Source organism: Mustelus asterias, chromosome 23 (genome assembly GCF_964213995.1).
Source record: "Mustelus asterias chromosome 23, sMusAst1.hap1.1, whole genome shotgun sequence".
Taxonomy (NCBI): Eukaryota; Metazoa; Chordata; class Chondrichthyes; order Carcharhiniformes; family Triakidae; genus Mustelus; species Mustelus asterias.
The window spans coordinates 62,363,420-62,376,802 of NC_135823.1; the positions used below are offsets into that span (position 1 = coordinate 62,363,420).

General features: G+C 46.8%; 1 non-coding gene across 1 annotated transcript; it reads left to right on the forward strand.

The window, feature by feature from the left end:
* The first annotated feature begins 834 nt into the window (after positions 1-834).
* Positions 835-1,017, forward strand: LOC144510933 (U2 spliceosomal RNA). The gene has a single exon (XR_013500705.1). It is a non-coding gene; the product is annotated as a U2 spliceosomal RNA (small nuclear RNA).
* Positions 1,018-13,383: the final 12,366 nt, after the last annotated feature.

The following is a 13,383-nucleotide window of genomic DNA, read 5'->3' on the forward strand; positions in this document are numbered from 1 at the left end:
AGAGTCATAGAGGTTTACAGCATGGAAACAGGCCCTTCGGCCCAACTTGTCCATGCCACCTTTTTTTTAACCACTAAGCTCGTCCCAATTGCCTGCATTTGGCCCATATCCCTCCATACCCATCTTACTCGTGTAACTGTCTAAATGCTTTTTAAAAGACAAAATTGTCTGTCGATCATGTCTCTCAAAGTACCTTCTAACAACTTACCCACTACAGATGTTATGCTCACCGGCCTGTAGTTCCCAGGCTTTTCCAGAGCACTGGGGAAGGTTTCTGCTACTTTACCTCTTGCAGACATGTAGCTCCTTGCAGCATTAGAAATTCCCCTGGGTAGCCCAGCCAGCATTCTTACTGAAAGGATAAAACTATTCGGCCTCCTCTGAAGCAGTCACCTAAACTAAAGAGGCTGACTTTGTTGACGCTGCAACTGGGAGCAGGCGCCCAGATTGTGAAGCTGCAGTCTGCAACAGCCAGGACTTGTTCAAAGAAAGGTCAAAGATTTAATAGCAAGACTGATGTTCAAATGTTGATTTCAATGCAATTTCCATTTCAGTGTCAAACAACATTCATCAAATGAAAGCCAAATGCAATTTTTAAAAATGGAAATTTTCCAGCATCAATCATGATGAGCTTTGCTATGTTCCCACAAAATTTGAGTGAAGCCTCTTTGTTTGTGCACCCCCTTTCAAAGATAAATAATCCCAAGTTTCACTGAGGCTCCAGGCTAACTGAAAAGCGCAGTGTGGCATCAGAACAGAGCCCTGCATGGCATTCGGACGGTGCCCGTGTGTGGTCAGGACTGTGCGTGCTTGGCATCAGCACAGGGTCCCATCATCGCTTCTCGGCCTTTTGGCTAAGATCAAGTGTAGTATCTGTTCTTATCAGTTTCTCGGCCTTTTGGCTAAGATCAAGTGTAGCATGGAGAGGATGCTGCACTTGGTTGAGGTCATTAGGTTACGCTGAGGCTTCATATGTTTCATATGAAGCAATTTTTAAAAGCGGCATCTCGGCCTTTTGGCTAAGATGCAAATGAGCTCAAGTCTTGGAGGAGGAACCTCCCCCTTCTCCAATCAGCTTGGCTCATGTAGATCGGGCCCAGGACAAGGTGGTTTGGTCGCCTGCCCTGTCTTGTCAGCCTGGATCTGAAATGTCTCAACTTGTTGAGACTCTGAATTGGATTTGATTTGATTGAATTGGAAAAGTATTTTAAAAAAATCAGCACAGGGTCCCATATGGTGTCGGAACAGGGCTCAGTGGGTCAGCAGGACAGTGCCACATCTGGGATCAGAACAGAACCCACCGTGGTGTTAGGACAGTGCCCTGCATGACACTTGGTCGGTGTCCCGCGTGGGCTTGGGATTGTGCCCGCTTGGCATCAGCACAAGGGCCACATGTGGCATCAAGACAGGGCCCTTTATGAGGTCAGAACAGGGCCCAGCAGGTCATCGGGACAGTGCCCCATGTAGGGTCAGAACAGAGCCGTGAAAAGTGTCAGGACAGTGCCTTGTGTGGGGTCAAAACAGAGTCCCTCATGGGGTCAGGTTGGCAGAGGAAACAGGTCATGGAATCATAGAATCCCTACAGTGTAGGAGGAGGCCATTTGGCCCATCAAATCTGTACTGACCACAATCCCATCCAGCCCTATTCCCGTAACCCCATATATTTACTCTGCTAATCCCCTGACACTAGGGTCAATTTAGCATGGCCAATCAAACTAATCCGCACATCTTTGGACTGTGGGAGGAAACCAGAGCACCCGGAGGAAACTCACGCAGACACTGGGAGAACATGCAAACTCCACACAGACAGTGACCCAAGCCGGGAATTGATCCCAGGTCTCTGGCGCTGTGAGGCAGCAGTGCTAACCACTGTGCCACCGTGCCGTTCCAGGTCAGCGAGGAACAGGGGACAAGAAAGGTTAGCAGAGGGAATGGAGATGCAAATGGAGCTGGCTGACAGGCTCACGCTAATGACAACTGTGGGAGACACCACAGGCATGTACCAGTGGACATGAAGCAAGCAAATTTGCCCATCCATCTGTTGCTGGTGCCTGGCTGACCAGCATCAGGGGTTTATGACTGTGGAAGGATCAAGCTGCTCCATAAATTTCCCGCGTGCACAATTGAGAATACAGAGGATTGTTACCACCATGGTACAAACATCGAAAATATTTTTAAATACTAGATTGTAAATCATTAGACAGCATCAGGAAGGTGTGCAAATTATTTTGCTGTCTCTTACATTATGAAGTCTCACTACACCAGGTTAAAGTCCAACAGGTTTATTTGGAATCATGAGCTTTCAGAGCGCTGCTCCTTCATCAGGTGAGTGGTGATTGATGAAGGAGCAGCACTCCGAAAGCAGATGTACCTACACCACATGGACACGAAGGCAGCTCATCACCTCCTCAAGGACAATTCAGGAAGAGCAATAAAGCTCTCACTGTAGGGATTGTATTATTCTATGAATCTACAGGAGGCCATTTGGCCCATCGAGCTTGCACCGACAACAATCCCATCCAAGTCCTATCCCTGTAAATTTACCCTCCTAATCCACCCTGACACTAAGAGGCAATTTATCATGGCCAATCAACCTAACCTGCACATCTTTAGAGTGTGGGAGGAAACCGGAGCACCCGGAGGAAACCCACACAGACACGGGGGAGAACGTGCAAACTCCGCACAGCCACCCGAGGCCAGAATCGAACCCGGGTCACTGGCGCTGTGAGGCAGCAGTGCTAACCGCTGTGCCACTGTGCTGCCCCCAAAAGTTGTCCTTGCCGGTGGCACCCAGACCCAATGAATTGGTAGAAAAATTATTGATAATGATTTTTTAAAATCCCTGTCACTTTTAGAGTAAATTACTCTGGACTTCTCCGAAAATGCTTGCTGTGCATTCATGGTGAGGGGAAATTCTTCAATAAATAAATGTAGACTTACGCATTATGCTGGCCTCCCTGAAGTGCCTCTCCTGCCTCCCATGGGGGTGGGGAAACAACAGTGCAGAAAACTGCACTCTCCTCCAATGTCCTCACTATCATTCTAAACCTTCAAAGGGGCTGCATATTTCAGTGTTGTCTTGTCACTACATCCCTAGGGTACGATAGCCCATTGGTTACGGCACTGAATTAAAAACAGAAAATGCTCGATAAACGCAGCAGGTCTGGCAACATCTGCGGCGAGGCAGACAGAGTTAATGCTTCAAGTCCAACATGACACTTCTGCAACTCCATACACAGTATTGTGCTTTTATTTATGGTTACAGTACTAGTTTGGGTTGGCGCGGTGGTTAGCACTGCTGCCTCACAGCGCCAGAGACCCGGGTTCAATTCCAGCCTTGGGTCACTGCCTCTGTGGAGTTTGCACATTCTCCCCGTGTCTGCATGGGTTTCCTTCGGGTGATCCAGTTTCCTCCCACAGTCCAAAGATGTGCGGGTTAGGTTGATTGGCCATGCTAAATTGACCCTAGTGTGAGGGGGATTAGCAGGGTAAATACATGAGGTTACGGGAATAGGGCCTGGGTGGGATTGTGGTTGGTGCAGACTTGATGGGCCAAATGGGCTCCTTCTGCACTGTAGGGATTCTATGATTGGTAACCCCGAAATTATAAATTGATCACACCATGGCAAGTTGTTCAATTAAATTAAATAAATGTGAATTCGGGTGAGCACCAACAGTAAAGATGACAAGTTGGCATTTTGCTGCAAATGGCTAACTGATTCACTAATCACCTTCAGGGAAGTGGACTGCCACATACATCCATCCTCTCTGGTCTACATCTGTTTCATTGATTCAGCATGACTTACATGTGATTTGAATTCCACACTGTCTGGTTGAGCCTTAATGCCCTCGGGGTAGTTCGGTGGACAATCAATTCTGCCTTGCACATCTCAAGAATAAACAAACCAAGTTGGAGACCTGCTACACACGCTGCCTTTACACAGAATTGGGGGGGGGAGGGCAACAATGCACATGCCAGCATTGAGAGAAAAGAATTCTCTAAATAAGACCAATATTTTTATCTGTTGTGGAGTTTTCCCATTCTCCCCATGTTGGCATGTGTTTCCTCAGGGTACTCCGGTTTCCTCCCACATTCTAAAGGTGTATAGGTTAGGTCGGTTGGCCATGCTAATCGCCCCTCAGTATCCAAAGATGTGTAAGTTAGGTTGATTGGCCATGCTAAATTGCCCCTTAGTGTCCAAAGATGAACAGATTAGGTGGATTGGCCATGCTAAGATGTGTCTTAGTGTCCAGTTGAGCAGATTCGGTGGATTGGCCATGCTAAATTGCCTCTTAGTGTCAAAGATGTGCAGGTTAGGTGGATTGGCCATGCTAAATTGCCCCTTGTGTCCACAGGTGTGTAGGTTAGGTGGATTGTCCATGTTAAATTGCCCCTTGTGTCCACAGGTGTGTAGGTTAGGTGGATTGCCCATGTTAAATTGCCCCTTTGTATCCAAATATGTGCAGGTTTAGTGGATTGTCCATGCTAAATTGCCCCTTAGTATCCAAAGGTGTATGAGTTAGGTGGATTGGCCATGCTAAATTGCCCCTTGTCCAAAGATGTGTAGGTTAGGCGGATTGGCCATGCTAAATTGCCCCTTGTCCAAAGATGTGTAGGTTAGGCAGATTGGCCATGGTAAATGGATGGGATTACAGGGATAGGGTGGAACAGGAGGGCTTGGGTGGGATGCTCTTTTGGGGAGTTGGTGCTGACCTCATGGGTCGGATGGCCTCCTTCTGCACTGTAGGGATCCTATGGATGTTCATGAAGATGTTAAAATACCCTTGAGCTTTGAAGACATCAGAACGATTTTTTAAAAAATTCATAGCAGTTCAATAAACACAACCTTTTCTGATCAAATCCCCATCTCTACCTCTGCATAAAAAGGAGTCCTCTTCCCTTTGAAAATGCCACAGTGTTCCCTCGCAAGATTAAATTCTAACAGAATTTCAAATGGATTTGATGAAGAGCTTCATTTTGGAAGAACGTGAATAATTGTCACGTGTTAAATCGCCAAACTCTTTCGTCTGACAGATTTCCTTCAGTATTGAAGTTGCATTGTGCAACAAGGCTGGAACAAGGCTTAGGCTGGAAAAAATCCATCGGCTGCAAAATGGAGAACTGATGAATGCTGGTGCATGTAAAGTTATTTAAAACCATAATAGGTTCAGCAATTTATTTTTCTTCTTATTCAATTAAGAACTTGAACAATAGTACAGCACTAAACCAATCCATCTCTTGCTTGACACAATTCCTGTCACTGGCATTTATTTTCTAAAGCTTTTTGAGAGTAAGCTTGCAGTTTCAATAGGTTTATAGGGTAATAAGAGGTGCATTTGCTCTAATCACAGACTGATTATCCGATCGCGCCAGTGTGCCAAGGCTAGATGGCATAAAATGGGCAAATGCTACATCCCATAGGACATGGTGGAGAGGGGATTGATGAATAAGTGCCAATCAGATACCCAAGTGCCCACTCATGGAATCACAGAATCCCTACAGTGCAAAAGGAGGCCATTCGGCCCATCGAGTCTGCACCCAGGCCACAATCCCACTCAGGCCCAATTTCCATAAACCTACATATTTACCCCGCTGATCCCCCTGGCACTAGGGTCAATTTAGCATGGTCAATCAACCTAACCAGCACATCTTTGAACTGTGGGAGGAAATCGGAGCACGTGGAGGAAACCCACACAGACACGGGGAGAATGTGCAGACTCCACACAGACAGTGACCCAAACTGGGAATCGAACCTGGGTCCCTGGTGCTGTGAGGCAGCAGTGCTAACTACTGAGCACAGCCAATCCACCTATCCCGCACATCTTTGCATGAAACCATGATCGATTGCCATTGGGAAAAAAAAACATCTGGCTCACTAATGTCCTTTAGGGAAGGAAATCTGCCATCCTTACCCTGTCTGGCCTACATGTGACTCCAGAGCCACAGCAATCTGATTGACTATCAACTGCCATCAGGCAACTAGGGATGGGCAATAAATGCTGGCCAGCCAGTGACACCCATATCCCATGAATGAGGAACCCGGAGCAATCCCACACAGACATGGGGAGAATGTGCAAACTCTACCCAGGCAGTTACCGGAGGCCAGAATTGAACCCAAGTCCCTGGTGCTGTGAGGCAACAGTGCTAACTATTGTGCTGCCATGCTCCTCATTCCGGTGAAGTGTTACACATGCCAAATTAAGGTTAAGTGGGACGGAATAAAAAGTGTTTTTTTTTCCATAATTGACAGCAAACATCCTCCATGCATGGTGAGTTTGAGGAGAGTCTGCGATGAATCATGATTGCAATTCTATCAAATACTGGGCTGTTCTCGAACATTATATCTGAATTGCTTGAGCGTTGTCAAATCCAATAATCAATCAAATGCTCGATCCCAAGAGAGAGCTAGCCGAGTTTTTTACTGAACCCAATCGTAATAATGTCTCTTCCACTTTAGTCAGGCTTGTGAAATGCAATTGTTTTTTAAGATTGTCATTGCAATCTCTGTGCTCCCTTCTGGAACACAGGGTAGGGGTGATCGTTGTTAAATTTATCACCAAAGGATCCCAGACCTTCAAAAGGTTCACAAGGGTGTCCGAGGAGGTATTGTAGGTTATCGTATCTCTGTTCACTTGCTAACACCTGACCTCTACTATTAACCTCAACAATGGGGGCATTTCACTTCGGATGGCCGAAGCTGGCTTTCGGAACCTAGGATAGAGTTCCATGGAGCTTATCCATATTTGAAGGGGGAGACTCAGATAGAAAAGGATCAAATGTAGAGTTTATATCAGGTATAAAGGGCGGCGCGGTAGCATAATGGTTAGCACTGCTGCTTCACAGTGCCAAGGACCCGGTTCGATCCCGCCCTTGGGTACAAAAACATAGATGATTTGGAGTTGGGGACCAAGTGTAGTGTGTCAAAATTCGCAGATGACACTAAGATGGGTGGAACAGCAAAGTGTGCAGAGGATGCTGAAAGTTTGCCAAGGGATATCGATAGTCTAAATGTGTGGGCGAGGGTCTGGCAGATGGAGTACAATGTTGGTAAATATGAGGTCATCCATTTTGGTAGGAATAACAACAAAATGGACTATTACTTAAATGCTAAAAAATTGCAGCATGCTGCTGTGCAGGGGGACCTGGGTGTCCTTGTGCAGGAATCTCAAGGAGTTGATTTGCAGGTGCAGCAGGTAATTAAGAAGGCAAATGGAATTTTGTCCTTCATTGCTAGAGGGATGGAGTTTAAAAACAGCAAGATTATGTTGCAGCTGTATAAAGTGCTGGTGAGGGCCACACCTGGAGTACTGTGTACAGTTTTGGTCTCCTTACTTGAGAAAGGATATACTGGCACTGGAGGGGGTGCAGAGGAGATTCACTAGGTTGATTTCGGAGTTGAGAGGGTTGGCTTATGAGGAGAGGCTGAGTAGACTGGGGCTATACTCATTGGAATTCAAAAGAATGAGGGGAGATCGTACAGAAACATATAAGATTATGAAGGGAATAGATAAGATAGAAGCAGGGAAGTTGTTTCCACTGGCGGGTGAAACTAGAACTAGGGGGCATAGCCTCAAAATAAGGGGAAGCAGATTTAGGACTGAGTTGAGGAGGAACTTGTTCACACAAAGGGTTGTGAATCTGTGGAATTCCCTGCCCAGTGAAGCAGTTGAGGCGACCTCATTGAATGTTTTTAAGGCAAGGATAGATAAATTTTTGAACAGTAAAGAAACTAAGGGTTATGGTGAGCGGGCGGGTAAGTGGAGCTGAGTCCACAAAAAGATCAGCCATGATCTTATTGAATGGCGGAGCAGGCTCAAGGGGCCAGATGGCCTACTCCTGCTCCTAGTTCTTATGCTCTTATGATTGTCTGCATGGAGTTTGCACGTTCTCCCCGTGTCTGCATGGGTTTTCTCCAGGTGCTCCGGTTTCCTCCAACACTATATTCTGCACCTCTTCCTCTATGAACGACATGCTTTGTCTGTATAGCGCGCAAGAAACAATACTTTTCACTGTATGCTAATACATGTGACAATATAATAAATCAAATCCAAAGATGCGTGGGTTAGGTGGATTGGCCATACTAAATTGCTCCTTAGTGTCAGGGGGATTAGCAGGGCAAACACAAGGGGTTATGAGGATTGGCCTTGGTGGGATTGTTGTCAGTGCAGACTTGATGGGCCGAATGACCTCCTTCTGCACTGTTAGTGATTCCATGATTCTAACTCACTTGCAGTTGATGCACCAGAGACCCCGATGTGAGTACGCACAGCCCATTCCTCTTCACTCACTTGCACAGCCGAGGTAAACTGCCTATAATATCAACATTACTCAAATTCCTCCAAAGTTTGGAGCACCACTGCACATTTACAGATACACAAGTATATTATGTGTGCAATATTGTGCAGGATATTACGAGGGAGCCAAAGAAAACATGCTCCACTCATTACATCAAACTGTGTATACACAGGTGTACTTGCTGGAATATACATTGTCTGCTTTTACATTGGACACACAACGGGATATGCACTGATTTCTGGGATATCGCGTCAGCTCCAGTCACAATTTGGAATTGGGATGATGCTGCCCCAGTTTCAAGCCAGTATTTTATATCAGTCTTGCTGGAGGCAGAGCAGTTAAATCAGATTGAAATGTGGCTGCCTCACACCAAGCAGAAAGTCAGCCTGGTATGCCTGGTACAAAGCGGACATCAATTCCTGAATATGTAGGCTGCAAGCTGAGTAATGTCAGAACCAGTCATAGCAGAGGAATCAAAGTCTGGCAACGTGGGAAGCTGGTTAGTGATGAACGGTCATCGACCTGAAACATTAACTCTTTTACACTCCACAGATGCTGCCTGAAGTGCAGGATTTTTCCAGCATTCTCTGTTTCTATTCCAATATTATCATAGAAATCATAGAAACCCTACAGTACAGAAAGAGGCCATTCGGCCCATCAAGTCTGCACCGACCACAATCCCACCCAGGCCCTACCTCCATATCCCGACATATTTTATCTGCTAATCCCTCTAATCTACGCATCCCAGGACACTAAGGGGCAATTTTAGCATGGCCAATCAACCTAACCTGCACATCTTTGGACTGTGGGAGGAAACTGGAGCACCCGGCGGAAACCCACGCAGACACGAGGAGAATGTGCAAACTCCACACAGACAGTGACCCAAGCCGGGAATCGAACCCAGGTCCCTGGAGCTGTGAAGCAGCAGTGCTAACCACTGTGCTACCGTGCCGCCGTTAATTTTTTAAAAATTAATTTACTAGATGTGGGCCTCGCTGGCTGGGCCAGCATTTATTGCCCATCCCCTAACTGCCCACTTTTTAAGAAGGCATTTGTGAGTCAACCATGCCGTTGTGGATCTGGAGTCACATGTAGGCCAGACCGGGTAAGGATGGCAGCTTTCCGTCCTTGAAGGACATTAGTGAACCAGATGGGTTTTTAATGACCATTGATAATGGTTTCATGGTCATCAGTAGATTTTTAGGGCGGGATATTCCTGTTTTGGGGCGAGCATGGTCGTAAAATCCCCAAAACAGGAATATCCCTCCCACAGTCAACGGACCTTTGCATTGTCCGACCCCCTGCTTACTACGATTCCCGTGGCGGGCGCGACGGGAAAATTCTATTCCAGATATTTTATTGAATTGAAATATTACCATCTGCTGTGGTGGGATTCGAACCCGGGTCCCCAGATCTTACTCAGGGTCTCTGGATTGCTAATCCATTGACAATCCCACAGGCCACCATCTCCTGAAAATGACAGGCAATTCAGTTATCAGGCACCACAGATCAATTCAGCATTAGCCTAAGTGACGCACAATCAGTGTCCTCAACCAGAGAGGGTGAAAGAATCTAACCAGGATCTCAGTTCTGCTCGAATATGCTTGGGATCAGATGAGAACGGGACTCCTGCACCCAAGTTCAGAAAACCTCACGACAGAAAAAAATGTTGTCAACATTGAAACTGAGGAAATAAAATGCTCAAAACTCTCAGCCAGTCTGGTGGCAATTGTGTAGAGAGAAAAAATAAGAAGTCTCACAACACCAGGTTAAAGTCCAACAGGTTTATTTGGTATCATGAGCTTTCGGAGCACTGCTCCTTCATCGGGTGAGTGAGGAAGGAGCAGCGCTCTGAAAGCTCGTGATTCCAAATAAACCTGTTGGACTTTAACCTGGTGTTGTGAGACTTCTTACCATGCCCACCCCAGTCCAACGCTGGCATCTCTACATCATAAAGAGAAAAAGAATTAAAGTTAACATTTTAGAATGATGAACTTTTATCACATTCGTAGGCCTCGATATTGTGGAGGAAGAGATGAGACGGGTGAGGGTAGAAGTCCCACCAAGGTTAATGGCAGGAAAAGATGGTAATTTTTCGACTGCATTTCCCAGATAGAATGAAAAGCTGGTCAAGCTACGAGGTGAGAAGCCGGCAGTCGAGGTCCGCATGCGAGGAACAAGGGGATATACCCTGGCAACCAGGAAATATTGAGGACAAGTGGGACCAACAATCAGGAGGAAGGGGGAGCCAGGCGACCGCATGGGGGAAGGAGGTAGTTGGGCTTGAAATCGGAAGGGAGAACAGTCCTTGGATCATGCGTTTGGAAAGGGGGAGTGGGAGTCAGCCAATTAGAGCAGATTATTTGATTGAGGGGCTGAGATGCCTCTTCCTAGCCCACAAGCAATGCTTGAAAGAGCTGCTACATTCTTTGGTTCTTTTTTACATTTCATAGAATCCCTACAGTGCAGAAGGAGGCCATTCGGCCCATCGGGTCTGAACCAACCACAATCCCTGTAACCCCATGCATTTACCCTAACTAGTACCCCTTAACACTAAGGGGCAATTTAGCATGGCCAGTCCACCTAATCCGCACATCTTTGGAGCGTGGGAGGAAACCGGAGCATCCGGAGGAAGCCCACGCAGACACGGGGAGAATGTGCAAACTCCACACAGACAGAGACCCAAGCCGGGAATTGAACCCGGGTCCCTGGTGCTGTGAGACAGTAGTGCTAACCACTGCGTCACCATGCCGTCCCTTAGCTGTAGGAATCCCTGAACCCTGGGAAACCAAACTCTCATCGGGCTTCCACCTGAATTGTCGGAGCCAGATTTCAATGTTATTTTGAGACACCTCCTAGTCATGAAGGGGATACAGACATACGACGTAACACCCCCCCCCCCCCCCCCCGCCAGGCCCCCCCCCCCCCCCCGCCCCCCCGCCACCCCCACCCGCTGTAAAGATGGCAACTTGTGCAAACGTAGCAGGTTGGGGTCGGGTTACGCAATTTTTAATTTTTAATCCCTGACTTCCTCTAACCTTCTTTTGTGTTTGCAGGGGTTAAAATGATGGTGGTTAAAATCTCCAATTGTCCTCTGGGATGTCCGATGGTCCAAAATGCAAGGATGTAGCCAGCACTGACTTCAGAAGGAGAAGCAGAGACCAATAAAGATTATTTATTACTGTCACAAGTAGGCTTACATTAACACTGCAATGAAGTTACTGTGAATATCCCCTAGTCGCCACAATCTGGCGCCTGTTCCTAAAGTGTTCACGGTTTTGTGAAGGGTAGGTCGTGCCTCACAAACCTTATTGAGTTCTTTGAGAAGGTGACCAAAGAGGTGGATGAGGGTAAAGCGGTTGATGTGGTGTATGTGGATTTCAGCAAAGCGTTTGATAAGGTTCCCCATGGTCAGCTTTTGCAGAAAATATGGACACATGGGATTGAGGGTGATTTAGTGGTTTGGATCAGGAATTGGCGAGCTGTAAGAAAACAAAGGGTGGTGGTTGATGGGAAATATTCATCCTGGAGTTCAGTTACTAGTGGTGTACCGCAAGGATCTGTTTTGGGGCCACTGCTGTTTGTCATTTTTATTAATGACCTGGATGAGGGCGTGGAAGGATGGATTAGTAAATTTGCGGATGACACTAAAGTCGGAGGAGTTGTAGACAGCGCGGAGGGAAGTGGCAGGTTACAGAGTGACATAGATAAGCTGCAGAGCTGGGCTGAGAGGTGGCAAATGGAGTTTAATGCGGAAAAGTGTGAGGTGATTCACTTTGGAAGGATAACAGGAATACAGAGTACTGGGCTAATGGTAAGATACTTGGTAGTGTGGATGAACAGAGGGATCTGGGTGTCCATGTGCATAGATCCCTGAAAGTTGGCACCCAGGTTGATAGGGTTGTTAAGAAGGCATACGGTGTGTTAGCTTTTATTGGTAGAGGGATTGAGTTTCGGAGCCAGGAGGTCATGCTGCAACTGTACAAAACTCTGGTGCGGCCGCATTTGGAGTATTGCGTACAGTTCTGGTCGCCGTATTATAGGAAAGATGTGGAAGTGTTGGAAAGGGTGCAGAGGAGATTTACCAGGATGTTGCCTGGTATGGTGGGAAAATCGTATGAGGAAAGGCTGAGGGGCTTGAGGTTGTTTTCGTCAGAGAGAAGAAGATTAAGAGGTGACTTCATAGAGGCATACAAGATGATCAGAGGATTAGATAGGGTGGATAGTGAGAGCCTTTTTCCTCGGATGGTGTTGGCTAGCATGAGGGAACATAACTTTAAATTGAGGGGTGATAGATATAGGACAGATGTCAGAGGTAGGCTCTTTACTCAGAGAGTAGTAAGGGCGTGGAATGCCCTGCCTGCAGCAGTAGTGGACTCGTCAACATTAAGAGCATTCAAATGGTCATTGGATAAACATATGGATGATATTGGAATAGTGTAGGTTAGAGGGGCTTTAGATTGGTACCATTGGTCGGCGCAACATCGAGGGCCGAAGGGCCTGTACTGCGCTGTAATGTTCTATGTTCTATGTTCGGGTACACTGAGGGCGAATCATAGAATCATAGAATCCCTACAGTGAAGAAGGAGGCTATTCAGCCCATCGAGTCTGATCTCACTCTCTGACAGAGCATCTTACCCAGGCCCTATCGCAGTAACCTCACGTATTTACTCCGCTAATCCACCTATCCTACACTAAGGGGCAGTTTAGCAGGGCCAATCATCTTAATATCATCCTATGGTATGTACAACCAACACCGTGACCTTTTCAGTTTTAAATTTATTTATTAATTGTCACAAGTAGGCTTACATTAACACTCCAATGAAGTTACTCTGAAAATCCCCTCATCGCCACACTCCGGCGCCTGTTCGGGTACACTGAGGGAGAATTTAGCATGGCCAATGCGCCTAACCAGCACGTCTTTCAGACTGTGGGAGGAAACCAGAGGAAACCACAAGCAGACACGGGGAAAGCATACAGACTCCACACAGACAGTGACCCAAGCCGTGAATCGAACCCGGGTCCCTGGCGCTGTGAGGCAGCAGTGCTAACCACTGTTCCTAGCGTAAGCTATCCACATCCATGGC